The 12495-nt window shown below is 33.6% G+C and overlaps 1 protein-coding gene across 4 annotated transcripts in view; it reads right to left on the bottom strand.

The window, feature by feature from the left end:
• Positions 1-12495, bottom strand: part of ZNF598 (zinc finger protein 598, E3 ubiquitin ligase) — a 35535-nt gene that overhangs the window by 11058 nt on the left and 11982 nt on the right. The window lies entirely within an intron of this gene.

The raw sequence follows: 12495 nt of genomic DNA, 5'->3' as shown, positions 1-12495 counted from the left end.
ATAATTAAATAAAGGTGATAGAAAAAGGGCTTTCTTTGGTCCAAATCAGCCTATTTAATGGGAAATAGTCAGAGGTAAGTCTGAAGATTATTACAATACTAATTATAAATGAAGATTATAGCAGGTAAGCAGTTATAAATAGTTAGAATAGTATTTATGTTAATGGAGAGAGAAAAATAATTAAGAAATGCTATGGAGGCAAAACTGAAAGGACCTGGCAAATGACTAGATATAGGGCAAAAAGAGAGACAGGATCATGGAAGAAGGAAGAACCTAGGTTGACTAAATTTATGAACCTGGATCATTGGGAGAATCCTCAACAAAGAAGCTGGGAAAAAGAAGTTGATGAATATTTCAATTTGGGAATAGCTAATGGGAGATGTCAGTGGTATACTCAAGGTGGAGATATGTAGAACCCAATAGGAAATAAATAGCAGGATCAGAGTTCAGGGCAGAGATAAAAACTTAACATGTAGATCTGAAGTTTTGCTTTTTTAGCAAGTGTCTTACTTATGCTTTAACTCTGTAGTTAAGTACCAATACATGAAAGAGGCAATGTAGTATGGTAAGAGATCACTGTAGCCCAAATCTCTAGGTCTACTGCCCGCCCTGACCATGTTCCTGAGGCCAAAATTTCTAGACCTACATTTCATCAAGTGGGGGTTTGCGGGTAAGGGTTAGAATGCAGTATTTCCCAAAAGTATCCATTCCCCTTCCAATACAATTATTATGAAGTCAGACTCCCTAGCTCTGCCATAAAAGCGTATGTTAAAGACACCCTTTTATTTCTCTTAGGGAAAAGACCACTTCCCATTCACTAGTCCATCCCTCTTCCTTCTGCTCTCACTCTACTTTTCCTTTACAAGCTTTCTATACTTCTATACTGGTTTTGCTCTCACAAAATTGGCAATGCAGTGGCCATTCAGAAGCCAGAAGGCACTTTAGCCTGCATTTTTTTCTCTGGCCTGGTCTGAACTTCTTTGAGTAGCTTGGTGTTGTTCCTCCCTCACTAAGGATTCACCATATTGATAACAGTATACTTTCGCCCCACTGAAACTCAATGATCCACCAGCTTTAGCTGCTGCTTCTGGCTATTTCAGCAGCAGAGGCTTATGCATATTCTCTCTTTTTAAAATTTATTTATTTTTAAAAGTTTTTTATTTTCAAAACATATGCATGGATAATTTTTCAACATTAGCCCATGCAAAACCTTGTATTCCAATTTTCCCTCCCCTTCCCCTATCCCTCCCCTAGATGGCAAGTAATCCAATACATGTTAAACATACACATATTCTCAAAGCTAAGCTATGATACAATAGATGGTCCAGCAAAAAAACTTGCAAAGAGGACCCCCCCCCCCCCCCAATCAACCTGAGTATAACTCAGGGTAAGTTCTCTCACTTCAGTTCCTTGGCAAATTGTGCCAGTTCTTCTGGGGAAGTGAGATTCTATAAGAGCTCATCTCTACTCTCCATAAGGTCAATCTTGGTGACTTCTGCACTGATATGGGGCTTTGGGAAGCTGCTCTCAGAAGAGCTATCTACCCCTAGTCCTCCAAAGCCTTTAGGGACCATAATCTGAATGAACTGAGCCATCATTCCTACACTGTAGTGAGGTTCATTGTAAGAAACCCTTGTCCCTCATATGCAAAGGTAGTAGAGGACACACTCTCCACTTTTTAAGCCCTGATCTGCTAGGTCCTCACTAGGTGAACTCTGAAAGGAGGGCCAGTTCCAACCTAGGCTTGGCTCAATTTTCTTCACTACTCTCCTCATCCCCTGCCCTGTAGTTACAAATTGGGAGCCAGTTATCCAGTCATCTGGAGGGAGAGGAGTTTTAAAAATTTCTTTTAACCCTCAATTTTTTCTTTAAATAGTTTTATCTTGATTTAGAAATATTAGGTTTTTTCTTAATATTTGTTTAGTTTTTTTTGCTAATTATGACTCTGTGTGTGTGTGTGTGTGTGTGTGTGTGTTTTTCTCTTACATGGACTATTTACAGTTTGAATGCTCTGCTTATCTCAGTCTCCCTTTTCAGAAATTACTCAAATGTTTCTTTTTTGTTGAAGAGATTTTCATTCATGATTAGGCTCAGCACTATTCGGGTTATTTTGGGGTGCATCTCTATTTTCTCTGGTTGACTGGAATAGTATTCTAATTTTGCCTCTGATTTCTGGTAGGTAAAGAATAATCTTGGATACTCAAGTCAACTCTGCTATCATAGGCTGAAGGTCTTTCTCTTAGCTACTTGCAAAATTTATTATTTAGAATAGAAACTTTTAAGGGGAGAGAGAGACAGAGACACAATGAATGAAAATGTGCTTCTGGCAAAATAGAATATCCTATTAATCAGTACTTGGCTATCTATTTTCAAAGCTTCTGGGCAATATTCTGTGTGTGTGGTGGGGAAGGGGAACCTACTGTCATTACATATCCTAGTGTTCTAGTGACTTATTTTGGCTTCTACACAATTCACATATTCTTTCAAATTTATCTTTTTTTCTTTTATGGAATATTTTCTCCCATATTTTGAGTTTTCTGAGTTCTAGTTCTGTCATGCTCCATTCCAGAGCTTTTCTTACTCTCAAAAAAATTCCAGTCATATATTTTAAATTGCCTAAGCTGTTGTTTGACAAAATGAGTAAGATATTATCATTCCTAGAAAGGACATATCAATCAACTGTCCTATCTATGACTGCAATCACATTAATCTGTGTAATGCCTACTCTCTTATATGTACTATCTTCACTTACAGGAATGTTAACTCCTTAAGAGTAAGGACTCGGTAATTTGTTATCTCAGCAATTAGCATAGTACCAGTAACATAATATCACTTAATAATTTTTCAGAGAAAATTATGGATCAATTTTGCTAATGATAAGATTATACACACACTATGATCAGGTAAGATTTATTCATACCAGGAATGCAAAGGTTTGTTCAATGCAAACTATAAGCATAACTGAGCATATCAAGAACAAAAGTAACAATCATATGATTACAGCAATAGATGCAGAAAAAGTTTTTGACAAAACATAATAATACCTATTAGAAACACTAGAAAGCATAGGGATAAATGGAGCCTTTCTTAAAATGATTAGTACCAATTTAAACCTAAAGCAAGAGTTATCTGTAAAAGGGATAAGCTGGAAGCCTTCCCAATAAGATCAGTGGCAAGGATATCCATTATCAACACTATTGTTCAATCCTGAACTAGAAATGCTAGCTATAGCAATAAGAAAAAGAAATTTGGAAGAATAAAAACAGGTAATGAGGAAATAAAACTATCAGTCTTTGCAGATGATATGATGGTATAGAAAACCCTAAAGAATCAAGTAAATAAAACTACTTGAAACAATGAACTTTAGCAGTTTATTACATAAAATAAAATATTGCTTAAAAATTTTTTTTCACACAAATAAACCTAAATAAGTGGAAAAATGTTAATTGTTCATGGGTATGCCTAGCTAATACAATAGAGATGACAATTTTACTTAATTTATTCAGTGTCATGACAATAAAACTACCAAAGAATTATTTTATCAAGCTAGAAAATAAATCTTTGAGAAAAAAATAACAGATCACAACACAGTAGCAAATGACTATAATAATCTAGTGTGTAATAAACCTCAAAATCCAAAATTTTGCAGCAAAAATTCACTATTTGACCAAAATTGCTGGGAGAACAATTGATTCAGCATCTCAAAAAAAATATACTAAGGTCAAAATGGCAAATGATTTAGGAATGTGTATGTGATATCACTAGTAAATTAGGGAAGCATGGAAAACTTGCCTATTAGAACAATGGAGAGGAGTTTATTACCAAACAAAAAAAATGAGATGATGACAGGAAGTCTAATATGGTTAATTTTGATTATATAAAATAAATAAAAATGCAGCCAAAATCAGAAGAAAAGCAGGACACTGGGGAAAATCTTTTATAGCAAGTTCCTTTGATAAAGGCTTCATTTTTTAAATATGTAAGGAACTAACCCAAATTTGTAAAAATTAAAGTCATTCCCCAAATGATAAATGGTCAAAAGCTACGGAACAGGCAGAAGAAATCAAATCAGTAGTCAGATGAAAAGGAAAATGATCAGTTCTGAAGAGAGTGGGGAAAAATGTACAAAAAATGTTTAAAGCAGCTCTCTTGGTGGTAGCAAAGATTTGGAAATTGAGGGATATCTATAAACTAGGGACTAAACAAGGTGCAGTTTATGGTTATGATGGAATACTAGTATGCTATAAAAAGTGAGAAGCAGATCTGTAGTCATATGAAAAGTTTATATAAATCATTAAGAGAAATGCAAATTAAAATGCAAAAAAAAAAAGTTACCACTTCATACCTATCAGATTGACTAATATGACAGAAAAAGAAAATGATAAATATTGGAGAAGATATGGGAAAATGAAAACACTAATGCATTGTGGGCCAATCTCATTATTCTGGAGAACAATTTAAAACTATGTCCATAGGGCAATTAAACTATACATATCCCTTTGATCCAGCAATACTACTATTAGGCTTGTATTCTAAAGAGAGCATAACAAATTTAAAAGGACCTATATGCGTAATAATATTTACAGCAGCTCTTTTTGTGGTGGCAAAGAATTGGAATTTGAGGATTCTCATCAATTGGGAAATGGCTGAACAAGTTATGGTATAAGAATATAATGCAATATATTGACCTACAAGAAATGATCAACAGGTTGATTTCAGAAAATCCTATAAAGATTAACATGAACTGATGCTGAGAGGAAGTGAGCAGAACCAAGAGAACATTGTACATAGTAACAAAATTATATGATGATCAACTGATGAACCTGGTATGATGAGTCAAGGCAATTCTAACAGACTTGGGATGGAAAATATCCACAGTCAGAGAGAAAACTATGAAGACCAAATGTGGATCAAAGCATAGTATTTTCTTTTTCTATTTTTTTTTTTTTTTTGCTTTTTGCTTTCCTGTAGTTTTTTCCCTTTTGGTCTGATTTTTTCTGTACAAGATGACATATATTGAAATATAAAATAATTACTTATATTTAACCTATATCAGATTGCTTACTGTCTTGAGGAGGTGGAAAAATAAAGGGGGGAAGGAGAAAAATTTGGAGACAAAGTCTTACAAAAATGAATGTAGAAAACTATTTTTACATATATTTAGAAAAAATACTATTGAGAAAAAAAAAAAAAGATGATGAATCAAATGATTTCAGAAAAACCTAGAAATACTTACGAGCTGAATGAAGCAAACAGAACAAATAAAACACTGTACATAGTATCAGAAAGATTATGTGATGATCAACTAAGATGGACTTAGCTCTTCTAAGCAATACAGTGATCCAAGACAATTCCAATATACTTCGGACAGAAATGTCATTTACATCCTGAGAAAGAACTATTGAATTGTGGATTGAAACATATTATTTTCACCTTTTTTTTTTGATTTGCATTTCCTTTCTTATGGTTTTTCTCTCTTCTGATTTTTCATTTACAACATGACTCACATGGAAATGTTTAAAAACTTTACATGTAATCAAAAAAATAAAGTAGTATTGAGGGGAAAAAAAAAAACAAAACAAAACATGGAAACACTTATATAAATTGATGCTGAGTGAAGTAAACAGAACCAGAAGAATACTGGACACAATAGCAACATTATATAATGATAGACTATGAGAGACATAGTTCTTCTCAACAATACCCAAGACAATTCCAAAAGACTCATGATAGAAAATGTTATCCACACCCAGAGAAAGAAGTATGGAATCTGAATGCAAATCAAAGCATATTATTTTCATTTGTTTTTTCTTTCTTGTGCTTTTCCCATTTTGTTCTGATTTTTCATTCACAAAATGACTAATATGGGGAAATGGTTATCATGACCATACATATATACCTGTATCAGACTGTTAGCTGTTTTGGAGAAGGAAGGAGAAAAATTTAGAACTCATAATCTTATAAAAATGAATACTGAAAACTATTTTTATTTGTAATTGGAAAAATACTATAAGACATTAAAATACTATTAAGTGGGGGGAAATCAGTTGGGGAAAAATTACAAGCTGAATGGTTTCATAAATATCTGGGACGACTTAATTGAACCACTGGAAAGTGAGGTGAACAGAAGTAGAAGAACATTATAGACAGAAACAGCAATATTGTAATGGTGATGTGAAAGATTTATCTACTCTGATCAATACAATTATATAAGTTCAAAAGACCCATGATGAAAAATGCTCTCTACCTGAAGAAATTTTGATGAACTCTGAGTACAAATTGAAACATTTTTTCCCCACTTTATTGTCTTTGCCTTTTTGGTTATCCCCCACCCCCCCCAAAGATGGTTAAAGTGTAATAATATGTTTTGCATGGCTTCACATGTATAACTAATATCATTGCTTACTTTCTCAATGGGTAGAAGGAGGGAATAGGATAGGGAAAATTTGGAACTCAAAAATTAAAATTAAAAAAGAATGTTAAAAACAAAATAAAAAACTAAACAAGAAAGTTCTAGTTTTCAACTTAACTTCCATTCATAGTATCATTAAAACTTTTCTTTCTTTTCTAAACCATCCCAAGTTTCTTGCTATGTTTCTAGGATTTATCATCTTGTTTCGTTTTTTTTTTTTTTTTTTTTTTTTAATTGTTGAAGGTTCTGGCTCAAACACCTTTCAAGCAAATGCTTTTTTTTTTCTCTTCTGACTTTTTTTTAATTGTTTTTTTTTTTATTAATTTTTATAATTATAACATTTTCTTTGACAGTACATATGCATAGGTAATTTTTTTTTTTTACATTATTCCTTGTACTCCCTTCTGTTCCGAGTTTTTCCCCTCCTTCCCTCCACCCCCTCCCCTAGATGGCAGGCATTCCCATACATATTAAATATCTTATAGTATATCTTATGTACAATATATATGTGCAGAACCAAATTTTGTTGTTGTTGTTTTGCAAAGGAAGGATTGTATTCTAAAGGTAAAAATAATCTGGGAAGAGAAACAAAACAAAACAAAAAAAAAAACCAATGCTCTCAGTTTACACTCATTTCCCAGTGTTCCTTTTCTGGGTGTAGCTGATTCTGTCCATCATTGATCAATTGGAATTGGATTAGCTCTTCTCTATGTTGAAGATATCCACTTCCATCAGAATACATCCTCATACAGTATCATTGTTGAAGTGTATAATGATCCCCTAGTTCTACTCGTTTCACTCAGTATCAGTTGATATAAGTCTCTCCAAGCCTCTCTGTATTCCTCCAGTTGGTCATTTCTTACAGAACAATAATATTCCATAACATTCATATACCATAATTTACCCAACCATTCTCCAATTGATGGACATCCATTCATTTTCCAGTTTCTAGCCACTACAAAAAAGGGCTGCCACAGACATTTGGGCATATACAGGTCCCTTTCCCTTCTTTAGTATTTCCTTGGGATATAAGCCCAGTAGTAGCACATTTTGATAACTTTTTGGGCATAATTCCAGATTGCTCTCCAGAATGGTTGGATTCTTTCACAACTCCACCAATCATCATCAGTGTCCCAGTTTTCCCACAGCCCCTCCAACATTCATCGTTATTAGTTCCTGTCATCTTAGCCAATCTGACAGGTGTGTAATGATATCTCAGAGTTGTCTGTTGATCAGAGAAATGCAAATTAAAACAACTCTGAGATATCATTACACACCTGTCAGATTGGCTAAGATGACATCTCAGAGTTGTCTTAATTTGCATTTCTCTGATCAATAGTGATTTGGAACACTCTTTCATATGAGTGGAAATAGTTTTAATTTCATCATCTGAAAATTGTCTGTTCATATCCTTTGACCATTTATCAATTGGAGAATGGCTTGATTTCTTATAAATTAAAGTCAATTCTCTGTATATTTTGGAGATGAGGCCTTTATCAGAACCTTTAACTGTAAAAATGTTTTCCCAATTTGTTACTTCTAATCTTGTTTGCATTAGTTTTGTTTGTGCAGAAACTTTTTAATTTGGCGTAATCAAAATTTTCTATTTTGTGATCAATAATGATCTCTAGTTCTCCCTTGGACACAAACTCCTTCCTCCTCCACAAGTCTGAGAGGTAAACCATCCCATGTTCCTCCAATTTATTTATGATTTCGTTCTTTATGCCTAAATCTTGGACCCATTTTGATCTTATCTTAGTATGTGGTGTTAAATGTGGGTCTATGCCTAGTTTCTGCCATACTAATTTCCAGTTTTCCCAGCAGTTTTTGTCAAATAATGAATTCTTATCCCAAGATTTGGGATCTTTGGGTTTATCAAACACTAGATTGCTATTTTTATTCACTATCTTGCCCTGTGAACCTAACCTATGCCACTGATCAACTAGTCTATTTCTTAGCCAATACCAAATGGTTTTGGTGACTGTTGCTTTATAATACAGTTCTAGATCAGGTACAGCTAGACCACCTTCATTTATTTTTTTTTTTTCATTACTTTCCTTGAAATTCTCGACCTTTTGTTCTTCCATATGAATTCTGTTGTTATTTTCTCTAGGTCATTAAAATAGTTTCTTGGGAGTCTGATCGGTATAGCACTAAATAAATAGATTAGTTTAGGGAGTATTGTCATCTTAATTATATTTGCTCGGCCTATCCAAGAGCACTGAATGTCTTTCTAATTATTTTAATCTGACTTTATTTTTGTGGCAAGTGTTTTGTAATTTTGCTCATATAATTCCTGACTCTCCTTTGGTAGATATATTCCCAAATATTTTATACTATCGACCGTTATTTTGAATGGAATTTCTCTTTGCATCTCTTGCTGTTGGATTGTGTTGGTAATGTATGAAAATGCTGAGGATTTATGTGGATGTATTTTGTATCCTGCAACTTTGCTAAAACTCTGAATTATTTCTAATAGCTTTTTAGCAGAGTCTTTGGGGTTCTCTAAGTATACCATCATGTCATCTCAAGCAAATGCTTTTAATCCAGAGCCTATGAACTATTCATTCCTTATTTTATACATTTAAGAATATCATTCTGAGAAGGGGTCCGTAAGCTTCACCAGATTGCTGGAAGAGTTCAGAACATGATTCCTTTCATGGGGAAATTCTTATTTTCCCTTGTCTTTTTAAGTTATGAAGCTAGGTTAATGACAAGCCTTTTTTTTTGACCCCCTTTCTTTTTCAATAATTCAATTAATTTTTGTCCTAGCTTTTTTGAATTGGCATTCAATAGGCATTCAGCTGGGGTCTTTGCACTGTACAAACTCCCCCAGGAAGACTTTCCTCCTTAACCAAGTTTAAACTAAAGCCATTTCTATTCCTAATGAAATCAGTATTGGACACCCTATCCTCCATACTATGGCTGAGCACAGAGTAGATATAGGAGGGCTCTTTGCTACTTCTTTTGGAGCTTTGGTGAAGATAGGGATACCTCTGGGGAAGGAAGGGAAGGAATTCAGACAGAGTTGTTGTCCTATGGCAACAGACTAGAGGCTATCACAAAGCATAGCTCAATACACAAGCTCAGGAGGCTATCTACTCTGGCTGCACTCAGAATGCAGGGTAAGCCTGGGGTGAAAAAGAGCTTTAGAAATTTTAATTCTCTGCTGTCATTTCAGAGGATTTTTACTTGGAGTGAAGGTGTTTCCAATTTCTTTTTGTTGAAGCAACTAGGAGAATATTCTTTTGGAGGGAGTTATTTGAAAACAACTACTAGAACAGCAATAATGTAACAATGATCAACTATGAAAGATTCAGTTACTCTGATTAAAACAAAGATCCAAGAAAATTCCAAAGAACCTATGATAAAAATTGCTATTTACTCTAACAAGAACTGAATATGTATACTGAAGCATACTTTTTTACACGTAATGTTTCTTAGGGTTTTGTGTTTTCTTTTGCAACATGTCTAATATGGAAATGTTTTCACTACCTGACACATATAACTGATATATTATCTTCTCAAAAAGAATTTGGAACTTAAAAATTTATTTAAATTAATACTTTTTTAAAAGTATAATTGTAAAATGTCTAGTAAAATAAAAAATATGTTTAAAAATTATTAGGCCAAATTGCTAATTGGGTGGCCTCTAAATACAGAAAAATTTGGAAGTCTTCTGATGAGAGAGGACTGAAATTGTGGGAAAGAATGAGATCACCAATAGAGAAAATATTTAGCAGGCCCTAGGACAGATACTTGGGGAACACTTCTAAGTAGGGAGCAGAAGGAAATAAACAGAAGGAAGAATGATGAAACAGGAAAGAGGAAGATCCAGGAGAGGGAAAAAAAAAAAAAAAAAAAAAAAAAAAAAAAAAAAAAAACAATGTCCAAGAATTGACAAAACAAGATCTAAGAGGGCAGAGTAACTTTTAGGACTAAATACCATATAGAAAGATCAAAGAAAAGGTTTGATAAAAGGCTACCAGTTAATTACTAAACTCTATTTACTAGTTCAATTTTACACTGAAGAGACTACTTTATTAATAGAGTGACCAGGCTAGCCCAGTTCAAGGGGTTGAGAAGTAAAAAGATAGGGAATTGGATATGGAGAGAGCAGACTACTTTTTCTATAAGCATGAAAAGAACTCAAAATAGTGATCATTGGTACAAGCGTATGGTTGATCAAGGGAAAATATTTTTTTTAAATTTTTCAAATTTATTTTAAAATAATAATAATAATAAAAAAGACAAACAGAAAAGAAATACAAAACAAAATGAAACAAAGAGAACACTGTCATGTACCCAGCAGAACAGAGAGGACCCATAATATATAATGACAAATACCAGTTCAAGAAACTATATGTATTAGTATATTTTAACATATTTAATATATTGGAACTACCTGCCATCTAGGGGAAAGGATGGGGAGGAAGGGAAAATTTGGAACAGAAGGCTTTGCAAGGTTCAATGTTGAAAAATTACCCAGGCATATGTTTTATAAATAAAAAGCTTTAATTAATAATAAAAAAGTATATGTATTAGTAAAAGAAATTATATTCATAAGTCTCCATCTTTCCTTTACTCCTTGTAAATTGTTCTTTTCTTCTCTGCTGTGCACCATTTTTACTTTAATTCCCTCCCACCATCCTCCAAGGAGGATGTAGTTAAGAAAGGATATACTAATTTATGTAGATATATACATACATATGAATTTTTTATAGAAAAACATGAGGAATTTTGTAGAAAGAAAGAAGCCTGAAAACGAGAGTTAATATTCAGATTCCTGAAGGGTTGTAAGATGTGGGAGAGCCAAGAGCTAAAGCAAAGGGTTCAGTTTTGAATGAGGACTTTCTCTTCTGAGACTAGAATAAAATAGGAAAAAAAATGAAAAAGAAATTTTGAAGTATAGAAGAGGGAAACAGATAGCACTAGAACTGAAGACAAGAAGACCTGAGTTCAAATCTAATCTCACTCATTAGCTGTGTGACTCCTACTGAGTTACTTAACCTCTGTTTGCCTCCGTTTCATTTGTAAAATGGGGATAATAATAGTACCCATCTTCCCAAGGGTGTTGTAAAGAAAAATGAGATAATATGTATACACTGCTAAATAAATATGCTAGCTCCTATTATTATCATGAAAAATAAGGGAGATGAGAGAAAGCCTAAATTTCAGAATAAACAACAGCACCTCCTAAAATGGGTGAGGGGTGTGTGTGTATGTGTGTAGAAACTAACATCTTAATGAGAAAGAAGGTTTGAACCAACTACAGTGGATCAAAGATGACAAAAAGGGTTCTCTCTGAAGTCACAACTGGTCAGCTGGGTGGTGTATAAATAGAGCTAAGCCTGGAGTCAGAAAATGTGGGTTCAAATTCAGCCTCAGATATTTGTTGTGTGATCCTGGGCAAGTCACTGAATTGTCTGCCTCAGGTTCTTCATCTGTAAAATAGGGATAATAATAGTACTTACCTCCCATCATTATTGTGAACATGAAATGAGATAACTGTAAAGCACTTAGCACAGTGCCTGACAAATATATGACATATAAATATTCACTATTATTATTAAGATGATGATGACTACTACTATATTATTCAGTACATTCCCTCAATAGGGTTCAATGATTCAGGAATAGGTACAGAGAAGTAGACAACATGGGGGAGGGTTATAGGAATTGAAGTTGATAAGATGTCAGGGTGCTCAAAAGTTAACAGATATTCAATCACCAAAGATGAAGGCAAATGTTAAGATGAAGAAGGAATAATATAAGAAGATAGGTACAGAACTCATAAAGGAAGGAGGGAAAATATCTCAAAGATTAGTAGACAACATCAGTAAGGATCTGGACAAAGTTAAAGTCAGAATACCTTGTTTTAGGTTTTTTGTTTTTTTTTTTTGGTCTTTTTATTATTCTTTTAGACCTAACAATGTTTTTGCTGAAGATTAAGTTCACAATAAGAAAAAATTTTAACTCTGACCCCTACACATTTATCCACGTTGAAATTCAATACATCCTACAAGTTCAAATGAGCCTTTTCTGAACTCCCCTGGTTGGAAATGATTTTCAGAGTACTTCTT

Source organism: Sminthopsis crassicaudata, chromosome 1 (genome assembly GCF_048593235.1).
Source record: "Sminthopsis crassicaudata isolate SCR6 chromosome 1, ASM4859323v1, whole genome shotgun sequence".
Lineage (NCBI taxonomy): Eukaryota > Metazoa > Chordata > Mammalia > Dasyuromorphia > Dasyuridae > Sminthopsis > Sminthopsis crassicaudata.
Note: the sequence above shows the minus strand (reverse complement) of the source record. Positions and strands in the feature narration are given on the sequence as shown.